Raw genomic sequence first — 14,687 nt, 5'->3', positions numbered from 1 at the left:
CAAAATTAATACTTGTGTGTTACCAGGAAGCTTCGAGTGATTCCATCAGTTAAAATCAACAACGAGTTCCAGAAGCCCTTTACATTTGGAGATTTAGCATTTGTGCACATTTACATCTCTTTGCCACTCCTTTCTTAACACTTCACCTGCCAAGAAGGCTTGTTTACCTGTCTGCCCCTTCTTAGGTTTCACAGGTCAGGAGGCTTCCTGAATAGCACTTGAGCTGAAGCTTCTCAACTCCTGGAATTAACTGTCCTGGGACCGATGACCTTTGACAAGAACTAAGGGAGCTGAAGTCCTAAAATTAAAGAGGTAATTGCACGCTGTCCACCTCAGACACTCCCCAACCCCCTGCCCCCATCACCACCACTGCTCTACGGCCAAGTAAAAATCAGCCTCTGTTTATGATCCCTGAATGGGCAATGCTAGGCTTTCTTTTCCGCCCAGCAGCCGCCTCCTGTTAACAAAAGAAATAGAGCAAGTCTACAAACGCAGCGTGTGCTTTCAGATGTTTCTGAAAGCACATATGTTTGTAGACTTGCTGTATTCCTTTTGTTAATAGAGGGTGGCTGTGAGGTGATTGTGTGCTTTTGAGAAAGTGTTCATGTTAATTGCAGTGCATGAGGCACTGCAATTAACATGAACACTTTCACAAAGGCACACAATCACCCTGCAGATGCACTCCATTAACAAAAGGAATGCAGCAAGTGCAGTAGCCACTTATTGCTGAATGCATGCCCCTCCTTACCTGCACGGTCTCTTGCAGGATTTATGCTTGATACAAGACACTGCGCACGCGGGGAAACATTGCACTGCACCCTGCCCATGGGGTGGCCTTGCGCCTACCTTAGGGGTACCTTACATGTAATAAAAGGGAAGGTTCAAGCATGGCAAGTGGGTGCACTGGCCAGGTTCACATGCCAGTTTAAAACTGCACTCACAGACACTGCAGTGGCAGGTATGAGACAGATTTGCAGGACTAATAATGTGGGTACCACAATCAATGCTGCAGGCCCACTAGTATCATTTGATTTGGCCTGGGGCACCCGTAGTGCACTTTACTAGGGACTTATTAGTAAATCAAATATGCCATTCATAGCTAAACAAATCACCAATACAAATTAAACAGGGAGCACTTGCACTTTAGCACTGGTCAGCAGTGGTAAAGTGCCCAGAATCCTAAAACCATCAAAAACAAAATGCAGCACACAATCAAATACAGGAGATCAGAATCAAAAAGACAGGGGAAATCATGCCAAACGATGCCAGGTCTAACAGCTTTCTACACTAGTTCTCTGTAAGAAGGCTGTGATTCGTAGTCATTCACTACAGCTACAGCGGTTTAAAATGTATCCCGCCCCACTATTGAGACGGTATTGCTGTTAAAGGGGACAACATTTCTTAAATGAGATTTGAGGAGCTTACATTATCGGAATAGGCTACACATAATTTCCATAAGGTTAACAGCAGGTTGTGTTTCAATTAATTCTTCTACTGTTTTGTCTTGCCATAGCAACCATCATTTTTTAAGGGATGATGTCAAGTTTAATATTTTTCCACAATGACTTTCTTGCTTTCAGAGAAAACAATGAATGAGAACAGCGTGGCTCTCAAACAAGTGTTAAACCTACTAGAGAAAGCAGGAGTGACATTTCCAGTGGTAAATGGAGGTTTCTTTAGAAGTAGGTTGAGTATTTGGGATAGACGCTTTGAGCTGACAGAGCAGCTTTGTTGAAGGCAATATGTCTTGGGCATAGACCATGTGATAAAATATAGCCAAGGTGATATATGTCTATTTTGCCAAATTTGTGAAAAACTTTGCGAAAAGACTGAGTCTACCAGGGTACTTTTCAGAAAGTGGAAGTCATTGGAGTAGGGTGAAGATGTTCAGCAAGATTTTGAGCACTTCAAGAGTGAGAGTGACAGTTGATGCCAATGCCCAGTGCAGTCTTCAAGATACACAATCAATTTGAAAAATGGTAGCCTTTGCTTCCCGTACCCTCACTGTTACAGAAATGAATTATTCTGTGACAGAACAAGAAGCGTTAATTCCAGCCTGAGAAACTGACATTTGAGAACATACATCTGGAGAATAATGTATTGTGGACAAATCATTAGCCTTTTCTAGATGTGTTGCAACCTGGGAGATGGTGTTACATTTTCTGCAAGATGACCAGGCTTGATACTAGGCTTCAGGATTTCATTTTTTCTGTGGAACACTTAGCAGGATACTAAAACTAACAAACAGACTACTGCTCAAGATTAGTAGTTAGTTGGGAGATCATAGAGGGAGGTGGTGCCAAATTAAGTGAATTGGATTTTGCTGTAGCAAAATATTAAATCAAGGTAAAACTTTACATCAAGGGAAAGAGCCAAGGGGTGGACAGTAGATGGCGCTAGTGTGAGCACTTCCCTTCCAGGCCCATGCCACTACCTACACGAAGGACGCTGTGACTGAGGAGATTAACAACTGGCTACCCGATGTGGATTATCTTGTGCCAAAACTGCATATGCTGCCTCTGTTTTTACTTACTTTTGCTCAGTAAATGTCCGGGACTGCCGTGTCTTTAAGTGGACGCGAGCTCAGGTTGCTGAGAGTCTCGGTCCGCGGCTGGAGTGGTCAGAGAAGCGTGAAGCCGCACACCTGGGTTTTTGCTGCGCTGGGACCGCTGATTTCGTGAGAGGCGAGGATCAAGCTGCCGCCGCTTTTGCAGCATTTTCGGCTGCCTCGAGGAAGACTTTCCGCTATTTGGTGTTGCTGAAAGACAGAAAAGCAGCTGGAATCCAGAGCTGCGACGAGAGGACTACTCGTGGGCAGAAAAGCCTTAAATCGAAGTCTACTGCTACTACTATGATACACGTGGAGGCGGGTGAAAAAGACAAGATGGAGACGGACTCTCTTCCCAAAGGTAAAAGGAAAATGGGAGCAAATAAAAAACAGACTGGGAGGCTTGGTGGCACGGACCCCCTAAAAGAGAACCCCGGCTCGATTGCAAGACACTTTACTAATTTAAAGAACTCAATAACACCAACTGTTGCTCTAAATGAGATTGTAAATCCAGCTGATGGATCTTCAGAGCAAAAACAAGAGACTTTACTGCTTCTCCCTGAGAATGTAACAGAACAAGCTGAGCAAGCGAGTATCATTAAACCTGATCGAGGGGGCGTCACAGACGGTTCTGGGCCGGCTTTGGAGATATATGATATTGATTTAGATAAGTCTCCCGTAACTGCTATTCCTCCCATCTCTGGCAATAATATTTCATCTACCGCCATCACAGGCTCTACTAGCGTGGCCATCTCTGGCTGTGAATCATCAAGTAGGGCACCCACTGGCAATATAGAACCTAGCAGGAATGGCTCTGAAGATATTTATCCGCAGACCCCAGATCAAGTAAATGAAAACATTTTCTCTGTCTCGGATGGGTCAGCAACCGGCACAGATAACGAACTTTCAAGTTCTATTTACAGCAGTAAATCAGAAGGGGGGAAAAGCGATTCGGCCTCTAGAACTATAAAAAAAAAAGGCCCAATGTAAAAAACATAGCCAGCTAAAGCCGGTCTATTCTGATCTCTTAGGCCTCCACGAATCTCTACCTGCTGGGGGCCCTAACTTACAACAAAGCGCAGGCCCACAGCCTGGCACTGATAATGCATCTGAGCCCTCTCGTTCATCAATACTTGAGTCTATCAGGCAGTTTCAGCAGGAAGCTAGAGCAGACAGTCTTGCTGCAAAGGGAGCATCCCAAAAATTCCAAGGGGCTGTCAGAAAGCTATATAAAATCTTTACTGACTTTGGAAATCGGGTTTCAATGGTTAAAGGGGGAACGGAGACCCTCGAGACTGAAATATCTCAAGTGAAAGAACAAAGTGTGTCTCATGAGGCTTGCCTCACTGACATGATGACAAAGCTGGAGGAGCAGGAAAATAGGCTACGGAGGAATAATCTGAGACTTTTAGGTATACCGGAAGTAGTGGAAGGGAAAGATCCTAGAGGGTATATTGTGAGACTACTCCAGAAAGCCTTCCCACAGCAAACCACCTGGAATTGGGATCAGGAGATCCAAAGAGCACACCGGTTCCCCTTTAATCTGAAGCTAAGGCAAGACAGCGGACAATCTGGCAGTGGGAAACCTAGAGTGTTCCTGGTCTTCTTTGGGTACTTTTTGCTAAGGCAGATAGTATACGACCAGGCCAGACCAAATTCCCAGAAAGAAGTGGAAGGAATTAAGTTTTTCTCTAAACCGGATTTTGGCCACGCAACCGTTGACCGATAACTTCTCTGCAGCAGCAGGACGCACAAGTCTATTTGATGAACCCGGCGAGACTGAAAATAATCCATGAAGGATCAACTCGAGTTTTTGTATCGGAGATTAAAGCTGAAGAATATTTAAAAGAAATCACTAGTAGAAAGAAGAAGTAGATCTAAGACATAAGACCTTGATTTCGGATAAGAATTTCCATTACACTTTGAAGTGGTGAGAGGTGGTAGAACTTGAGCCGTTGTCTTTAGATAAAAAAAAAAAAGAACAGAAGAAACACAGAGAGCGGACCTTTTTTTCCTCTGTTCTTTGGTTTGTTTTCTTATTGTTTATCTTTTTGTACACAAGTCGGATTAGCCAATCTAATCTAATGTCAATGACTGAAGAGTATAAATAACTTGAGTGGGGTGGTGGCCAGGGCCTCACACTTGCTTACCATTGCTCATGGTTTCCCTGTCTTTTTTGGGGGGAGGGGGTCCGGGTCTGTTTTCATCACATTGGGGCTAAGGTGTAAGGGATTTGTGTTGCTTATCTAAATTTTTAGGAAATGCTTATACAAGCAATGCTGAACATGATGTGTGGCGACAGGGATATTTGTTGGGGGGTGGTTGGAGGGGGCCAGGGGCTGGGCCTGGGGGGAGGGATTGGCCGGAGGGCAGGGGGGATGGAAGGATGTGGAATTTCAACAAGGAAAAATAGAATTATACCTGGGCTCCCTTGTAGGAAAAGCTTTAGAAAACAAAAATTAGCTTACCAAATAAACTTAAGATTGTATTCTTAAACATTTTTGGTTTGAATGATCTAACAAAGAGACAGAAAACTGCTCAGACATTACGACTGATGGGAGCAGATATAGTATGTCTCCAGGAGACCCACATTGAAGGGGCTCAAAAATCTCTGTTGAATTCTCTAGGATTTACAATTATAGGAGCAACCTCGCAGGGTGTTCGAACAAAGGGGGTCGGTATTTTGGTGCAAAAAACATTGCCCTTACTAGTGAATCTGGTAAAAGCTGATCCATTAGGGAGATGGGTTATAGCGAAGTGCTCATTGTCTTCTAGTTATACATTTACAATCTGCTCTGTGTATGCTAGTACTCTAGATGATCCAGGGGTGATAAATAACATAAATGAATAGTTGGTACATTGGCCGCTCCCGATAATCCTATGCGGTGACCTGAATCTAAGTCTGTCCAGTGACTGGAATACAATGAAATCTTGGAGCTATGTTGGCAGGAAGCCCAAAGTTTACCGGGCGTTGTTTAACTTAATTAACACTCATGGTTTAAAAGATGTGTGGGCCCACTTCAAACCTGAGCAGAATGGCTTTACTTTCTTCTCCGCACCTCATTTATCAATGGCAAGACTTGACTACTTTTTTGTTTGTTCCACTCTGATCCATGAATGCTCTATTAATGTCGCCCCCCCCCGGTTACTGTCAGACCATAATCCCCTTATTTTAAACCTAGAGGGTTGGGTTATGCAAGAACCGAGCTCGAATTGGACATTCGAAAGGGCATTGCTATATGATAACCATTACCGAGAGTATATGGCTGGATGGATTCAGGAATTTTTTAATATAAACATTGGGTCTGCTCCAACAATGGTTGTTTGGGATACTTTTAAGGCCGGCATAAGGGGGGAGATATTACAGTTCTCAATTCGTAAGAATAAAAAAGAGAAGATACAGATTGATTTACTACAGGAGCACATGATAGAAGCGGAAAAAAAATTAATCCAGGCAGTTCAGGAAGGATCAGGAGTGGAGGAAGCACAGGAAAGGGTTATGGTTGCTAAATCAGAAATGGGGGAGGTTTTAGCAGAAAGATTAGCTACCAAGTGGGCAGCAACTAGAGAAAAATGTTATGAATGGAGTGAACGTATTGGTCACCAACTCGCCATTTCTACTAGGCAGCAGGTAACCGCCAATACTATCTCTTCTATAAACTCTGAAAATGAAGGGTTAATTACTGATCCCTCAAAAATAGAGAAAGCTTTCCGGAACTTCTACGAGAAGTCATGTTCTGAGGATATGACTGGGTCTACCGAAGATTTTTTTTAAAATACTAGCGAATATTTGGAGACGATCCCTTTAACTAAAATTGGTATTGATTTTAGCGATGAAATGGAAATTGCTCCTGAGTGGGAAGAAATCGCAGCTGCACTGGCCAACCTCCCAGATGGTAAAGCTCCCGGAAAGGACAGTATACCAGTTGAGTTTTATAAAAAAAATTCTCAACAAATAAAAGCTCTTTTTTCTAAAGTAGTAACATCAATTTTTGAGGGCACCTCACCACCGAAATCCTGGTCTTTGGCTAAAATTGTGATATTCCCCAAAAAGATAAATCACCTCTGGAGATGACTTCGTATAGACCTATTACGCTAATCAATACTGATTCTAAGATTTTTTCTAAAGTTATTGCTACAAGATTGTCTTTAAATATTGAATCACTGGTTTCTAGCTGGCAACACAGCTTTAAGTACAACAGAACACATCCGCCGGGCTATCACGCTGTTTGATGCTGCGGAGGTGACAGGAGACCCGATCACACTAATTTTTTTGGATGCTGAAAAAGCATTCGATCGGGTCTCCTGGCAATTTCTTTGGGCTATCATGCAGCGAGCTGGCTTTGGACCTAGAATAATTCTGGCAATACAAGCATTATATCATAATCCCTCAGCCAGAATTTTAATTAATGGTCATTTGACAGAACAAATAACAATTTTATGAGAAACTAGACAGGGGTGCCCTTGCTCGCCCTTACTTTTCGCTCTTTATATCGACCCCTTGATAAGAAGGATAGAGCTAAACTCTGTATTTATTCCAGTGAATAGGTTCGATATAGAGACAAAGATCATGGCTTATGCCCATGACGTAGCCATAATTACTCCAGAACCTGAGATAGCTATTAGTACTTTGGAACTCGAGGCTCAGGAATTCAGATTGATTTCTGGTTATGCCTTAAATAAAGCTAAAACGCAGATTGTGGTTTATGGGAAAATTGATTGGGTAGATAGTAGAATCACGAAGAAAGCAAAATATCTGGGAGTGGATATTGTTTCAGACTTAGATAAAATGGTTACAGAAAATGTAACTCCACTGGCCACTAGCATGAAGAAGTCACTTAGAAAGATCGACAATTTACACCTAACTATTGTCGGAAGGTGTAATCTATTAAAAGTGACATATTTCCCCAAATTGCTTTACTTCTTCTGGGCAATTCCGCTTGTTTTCAATAACTCTATTGTCTTAGTTTTTTAACACATTGTTTCTCAATTTATCTGGGCTTACACGCAGCCAAGAAGGGCCTTTAATTTTCTTTCACTGCCCAGGGAAAGAGGTGGGTGGGCGCTCCAGAACCTAAAAAACTATACTATTGGGCTGCTGCTCTGCAACATTGTAGTGAGCTATTTAAGGAAGATCGGATCCTCAGTCCTTCCGGCTTACCTTTCCACTATCTTTTACTCCTTGGTGAAAATGTATGGGGCTGTCTCTGGCGCAACATTGAGTATAGTTATTACAAGAGAGTTAGATCCAAAACAATGAGTAGCGCCTATTGGGTTTTCAGTAGAATCCGAAAGATGTTTGGAATTGCTAAACTAAACTATTATACCCCTATTAGCAGTAATGATAATTTACCGTTAATATTCAAGCCTGTATATCTTCAACAGTGGTATCTGGGAGGTATATCCAGATTAGGAGATTTATTCAGTAATAATCAGATTTGGTCATTCGAGGAATTGAAAAGCTGCTATAACTTAAATAGTAACCAGACTTATCAGTATCATGCTGTTGCCAGTTTCTTATTCAATAAAATTGGAGGCACTGTTGATTTTTCATCAGTGGGTCTCACAGATAAGCTATTCGGTACTAGGCTTCCTGGGATAGGGGAGACTTATCTCCTTCTTAACGAACAAAAACCAGACAATTTAAGTAAGGTAGATGCTAAATGCCAGCTTAAATTAAACACTCAGCCCAATGCTTTTTGCTCTGCTTTGGGATTAGCGCAAACATATCTGCTTTCTCCCAAACTACATGCTCAATTCTATAAAACGGGCTACTTCTTGTATATAACTCCAAACAAAGTTGCTAAATGGACAACTGGCCCTGGGACTGTTTGTCCGCTACACTGAATTCAGTGCGGATTCTGTGCACATGTTTGCTACGTGCCCAAAACTCGATTTACTGCTGAAGGAGATACAATGCTTTTTGAGTAGAATACTTCTGTTAGATATCCAACTTACACCAACTACTATTATGTTAGGGCTTTATGACCGTTTGGACTTAAAGGAGGGGGGTGCATTAGTGTTTGTAGCAATGACTATCTTGCGGACATGTATTGGCATGTACTGGAAGGATTTAAACCCTCCATTTTTTGGGCAATGGCAAGCTAGATTATTCGCGATTTACAGATTAGAGAGAGCGATTTATGCCAAAAAGGGCAGAAGGGCAAAGAAAAGAGGGCTGGTAGTCTGGGATCCCTTAACAAGATGGTTTGATACTCTGAATGCTCCTGCTGATTTATGAAGGGTTTTTTTAACTTCTTTTTTTTGTCTCCCTGTGTTGGTCCCCCCGATTTCCTTCTTTTGGTTTTTTTCACCCCTCCCCGATCCCCTCCAGTGTTGTTCTCTGTTGTCCCTCTGGCTCTTGTCTTCTTCTTTTTTTTTTCTTCTTTTTTTTTCTGCTCTTCTTGTGATTATGATATGGATAATGATGGAATTATTTATTGTCACTGATGCCTCAATGTATGTAAATATAAATATGTGATCTGTTTTTTCTTTCGGACCCAGGGAGGAGGGTGGGGGGGGGGGGGGTGATGTTCAAAGATGGAATAATTGCTTTGTAATGGTTGTTTTTGGAAAATACTTTTTTTTTTTTTAAAACATAGCTAAACCAATCACCAATACAAATTACACAGGGAGCACTTTCACTTTAGCACTGGTCAGCAGTGATAAAGTGCCCAGAATCCTAAAACCATCAAAAACAAAAACAGCACACAATCAAATACAGGAGGTCAGAAGCAAAAAGACAAGGGAAATCATGCCAAACGATGCCAGGTCTAACAGCTTTCTACACTAGTTCTCTCTAAGAAGGCTGAGATTTTTAGTCATTCACTACAGCTACAACGCTTTAAAGTTTATCCCGCCCCACTATTGAGACGGTATTGCTGTTAAAGGGGACAACTTTCTTGTTTTCAGAGAAAACAATGGATGAGAACAGCGTGGCTCTCAAACAAGTGTTAAACCTACTAGAGAAGGCAGGAGTGACATTACCAGTGGTAAATGGAGGTTTCTTTAGAAGTAGGTTGAGTATTTGGGATAGACGCTTTGACCTGACAGAGCAACTTTGTTGAAGGCAATATGTCTTGGGCATAGATCATGTGATAAAATATGATTGTATGATGTTACTTAGCATGCATTTACATAGCATGCGTTTACTTCGTGGTTTTTACTTCGCAAAAGCATTTACTTTGCATTTTTTTAGTACGAATGTCATTACTTCGCAAAATTAGTAATAACATTAGAATTTACTTTTCTTAGCGGTACCTTACTTCGCATGTTTTTACTACGCATACAAAGTGCTTTTATTTATTTATTCTTTAATGTGTAACCTAACCACTGGGACGGGATGCCAGGGAAATAGGGGATTTGGGTGGGTAATTAATTTAAAAAATATCGGTTAACTACAGCACTATCCTAAAACCCTTTACAAACTACCCACTACACTACACATACACTACAACACTACCCTTAACCCTAAAACACTACCCTCCACTAAACATACACTACAACACTACCCTAAACCCTAAAACACTACCCCCTACACTACACATACACTACAACACTACCCTAAACCCCGTACACTACACATACACTACTACACTGCCCTAAACCCAAACACACTACACTACACATACACTACAACACTACACTAAACCCTATAACACTAACCCCCTACACTACACAACACTACCCTAAACCCTATAACACTACCCCCTACAAAATATTGGTTAACTACAGCACTACCCTAAAACCCTTTACAAACTACTCCCTACCCCAAAACACTACCCTACACTACACGTACACTACAACACTACCCTAAACCCTAATACACTACCCCTTACACTATACATACACTACAACACTACCCTACACTACACATACACTACAACACTGCCCTAAACGCTAAAACACTTCCCCTACACTACACATACACTACACCACTACCCTAAACTCTAAAACACTACCCCCTACACTACACATACAGTACAACACTACACTAAACCCTAAAACACTACCCTACACGTACACTACAACACTACCCTAAACCCTATAACACTACCCCCTACACTACAAATACACTACTACACTACCCTAAACCCTAATACACTACCCTACACTACACATACACTACAACACTTCCCCCTACGCTACACATACACTACACTACCCTAAACCCTAAAACACTACCCCTTACACTACACATACACTACAACACTACACTAAATCCCAAAACACTACCCTACACTAACACTACAACACAACCCTAAACCCTAATACATAACCCCCTACACGACATACACTACAACACTACCCTAAACCCTAAAACACTACCCTATACTACACATCCACTACGACACTACCCTAACTACACTGCCCCACTTACCGCTCTCTCCTCGTGGTCCCTCTCTTCACCTTCTACCATAAATAATTTTACATCTTTAACATTAATTTAGAAAAACGAAGTTAATAACGCGTAGTAAACAACATTGCGAAGTAAAGGCATGCTAATTAAAAACATGCAAAGTAAAAGACAATGCGAACTAACAAATGCTTAGTAAAACACCTGCGAAGTAAAGGTTGCTTCCCATAAAATATAGCTGAGGTGATATATGTCTTCAAAGAGTATTTTACCAAAGTTGTGAACAACTTTGCGAAAAGACTGAGTCTACCAGGGTACTTTTCAGAAAGAGGAAGTCATTTGAGTAGGGTGAAGATGTTCAGAAAGATTTTGAGCACATCAAGAGTGAGGTTGTCAAAGAACTACATTGACAGTTGATGCCAATCCCCAGTGCAGCCTTCAAGATACACAATCAATTTGAAAAATGGTAGCCTTTGCTTCCCGTACCCTCCCTATTACAGAAATGAATTATTCTGTGACAGAACAGGAAGCATTAATTCCAGCCTGAGAAACTGACATTTGAGAACATACATCTGGAGAATAATGTATTGTGGACAAATCATTAGCCTTTTCTAGATGTGTTGCAACCTGGGGGATGCTGTTACATTTTCTGCAAGATGACAATGCTTGCCGCTAGGCTTCGGGATTTCATTTTTTCTGTGGAACACTTAGCAGGATACTAAAACTAACAAACAGACTACTGCTCAAGATTAGTAGTTAGTTGGGAGATCATAGAGGGAGGTGGTGCCAAATTAAGTGAATTCGATTTTGCTGTGGCAAGCGTTCCAGAGGCATTGCAGAGTTGTGGTGGTGCTTCTCAGTGGAGAGCAGTGGAGGAAAGTTAATGGTGAAGTAAGTGTGCAGGAAGAAGGGCAGAAATTAATGAAAATGGGTTGTGAGAGACAGCGAGAGGGTTGAGTACGTGTTGCAATGTGGCTTTACTTGAAAGTGTTGAGGAATTCCATAAATTGGTTCATTCTGTTTAGTGTACCAGTCCATTCCGGATCTCCACAGCACCGGGCTAGGGACCTGGGTAACTTCAAACGACTTGCAGTATCTCATAGCCAAAATACGTTGCTAGACCGACCAGCGTTCGGCCGCTCCTGTGCCCTCAAACTCATCCAGAAGCCCCAAAAGAGCTTTTTTGGTGTCAGGGTAACAGTTCTATCCAAGCCCCGAGAGAAAGTACTATCTATTTGATTGCAATACCAGGTGATCAGTGGACAACAACACACTGTTTGAAACAAATCAGCCTCCGGAGGAGCATCGGAAGCAGCAAGGGTCAGACAGGAGACCAGTATGCCACAGCCATTGAGATGCGCTATACGTGAAGTGTAGATAGCATAGTTGAAGGAGTTTGAGCCGCACACAGATGACTAACTCCAGAGGAGCCAGATATGCCATCCATCATTCCACGTCATCTAAGTCCCCAACCAATCCATCTCCACTGGAGTTGGCCCTGAGTCTCAGGGGCATTGCAAACCTAGGAGCGATAAAGATGGAAGTTCCTACCCTCTACCTAAGTTGCCCATAAATAGACAAGCCTCCAAGGGCTATATTCAGGTAAACCCGTCAGTGTGACTTGTAACGTCCGAGAATATGGCTCAATTGCAGAGATCTATGCAATTGTGTACGAGAGAGCTGGAAGTAGGTTTGCATGTCTGGGAAGGATCACATGTAAGTCCCCGTCCAAACGTCACCCAATACTGTAATTCCAAACCAGTGCCACTGCCAAAATACTTCCTACTATGCCGTGTGGTCCAGCAATCGTCGTCGCCAGAAGGGGGTTTGCTGAGTAAGTTTCCTGTCCCAGCTGAGGAATCTTAAGCGGCTTCCTGTTCAAGGAAAATTATCCTATAGTGAGTTCAGGAATATGAAAAGGAGCGAGCCTACCCTAAAGATAGTGTATCACCCCATAAAACCAAGATGGGTTAACTTAAGCTGATATGCCAGGTTGCTCCAACCTTCAGTCATCCAATCATGGAGGTATAATACACAAAGGAGCCAAGAGGGAATATGGATAATACTGGGAAAGCCCTCCACTCAACTAGATTCAATACACAACTCCCAGTCCATAAATGATGGATCAGTATTAATCTATTCGGCATGAGAATCTACTTAATCGGAGATATATTATTAACATCCAAAATCACCTCCTCTATATCCGTGGTGATGTAGAGTGTCTCTAATGCCTGTCCATCTGCATCACAACTCTTTTTGTGCACTGCAAAAATAGGAGGTTCCGGGCGTAGTTCAACTCGACACAACCAATGATGTCTGCCTACTCAGACAATACATCCACCCACACGTAAATGAAAATTAATTTAGACAAAAAATTTGTGGTGAAAAGGAAGGCACCTCACGGGCGAACCACCCTCGGGGAACTTGGCAGATGTTACCAATTCTATGCCCCTTTCTCATCATCGGTTGCCATTCCTTTTCGAAAAGAAAATAATAATGTCCCAAAGCAAAAAAGTGCAAAACAAGGTGCTAAACAAGAAGTAGTAACTCCTTAATTGTGACCAAACACAGTGATTAAAATCAACAGCCACACTAATTGTACAGCTTTATTAATAAATCTGGTGTATGCTGGTGAAGTAAAAAGGCTGGTAGCTTACTGTCGCATACCACTACCTGTAACCAACATGTTTCACTGCCTTAACTGTTTTCTGGCAGATTCATCAGGGTTCTATAATCGGTCACCGCACCAATTTAGGACATCTTTATTTTGGAAACCTCAACCAGCCACGTCCTCTCATACCAGCTGGCGGGGGGTAACTCAGCCCTAATGTAGATTGTTGTATCAATCGTACACTCGATCAACCGAGACGTCAAATCATCCCAGGAACGATGTTCTGCACTTTTTTGGGAGTTGTGTATTGAATCCAATCATGGAGGACCAGGAGCTGGGAAGCCCAGTAATATAAACACATGTCTACCGCTCCCAGACCACCATCATACATATATAGATTGGCGATACTTGGCAAAGGCGATGCGCAGGGGTCAATCCCTCCAGAGAAAGGAGCAGAGCTGGGCAAAAAACTCAGTGAACCATATACTGTAGGATGTTTAAAAAGCATGGGTATATCGTCATTTTTAGGTCTCGCTGAGCCAGCGCATGCGCTGCTCGGAGAGACTTTAGTAGGTGAGTTTTCAAAGTGCTGCTGGCTGGCCTAGCACTTGCGTTCACGCGCACAGCCACCATCTGCCTATCTTTCATGGCTCATTAAGCCTTACAGCATGCTCCTCCACCCCCCCTCGCTCTGCCTCTCTGTCTTGCTCTCCCCTCCCCCACCACAGAGCGCGTCTCACGGGCGCCACTTTCGCGCGTGCACCACTTGCGTGTTTAGTTTTTTATTTCCCACTCCCGGGCTTGTTATATGTAGAATGAGCGCTTCTGCTAAATGATCTTGTTTTGTTGTTGTGTTAATGCTTTGCTGCACCCGTTTGACTTACAACATGCTTTTTCTTTCCACAAACTCGATGTTTATGTTCCTTTATTTTGAGATGCTGTTAGTATTACTGTTTTGTGACTTGACTTAAGGAACATTAAGGAAATGTTACTGTGAAACTGGACAACGTTCACAATGTTTATGTCTGATTGCAGCGGCTGCGTCATGTCCGTTGCACCATTCAGGGAGTCCATTCGATGGCGCTTTCATGAGGACATGATGAGGAAGCTGGAAACTTTTGGCACATTCTCTTTAAAAGCACGGCATGTTGGCGACTTGTTAGTCCATTAGA

The sequence above is a fragment of the Lissotriton helveticus genome, chromosome 5_1 (genome assembly GCF_964261635.1).
Source record: "Lissotriton helveticus chromosome 5_1, aLisHel1.1, whole genome shotgun sequence".
Classification (NCBI taxonomy): domain Eukaryota; kingdom Metazoa; phylum Chordata; class Amphibia; order Caudata; family Salamandridae; genus Lissotriton; species Lissotriton helveticus.
The sequence above is the reverse complement of the archived record's forward strand: the minus strand, read 5'-3'. Positions refer to the sequence as shown.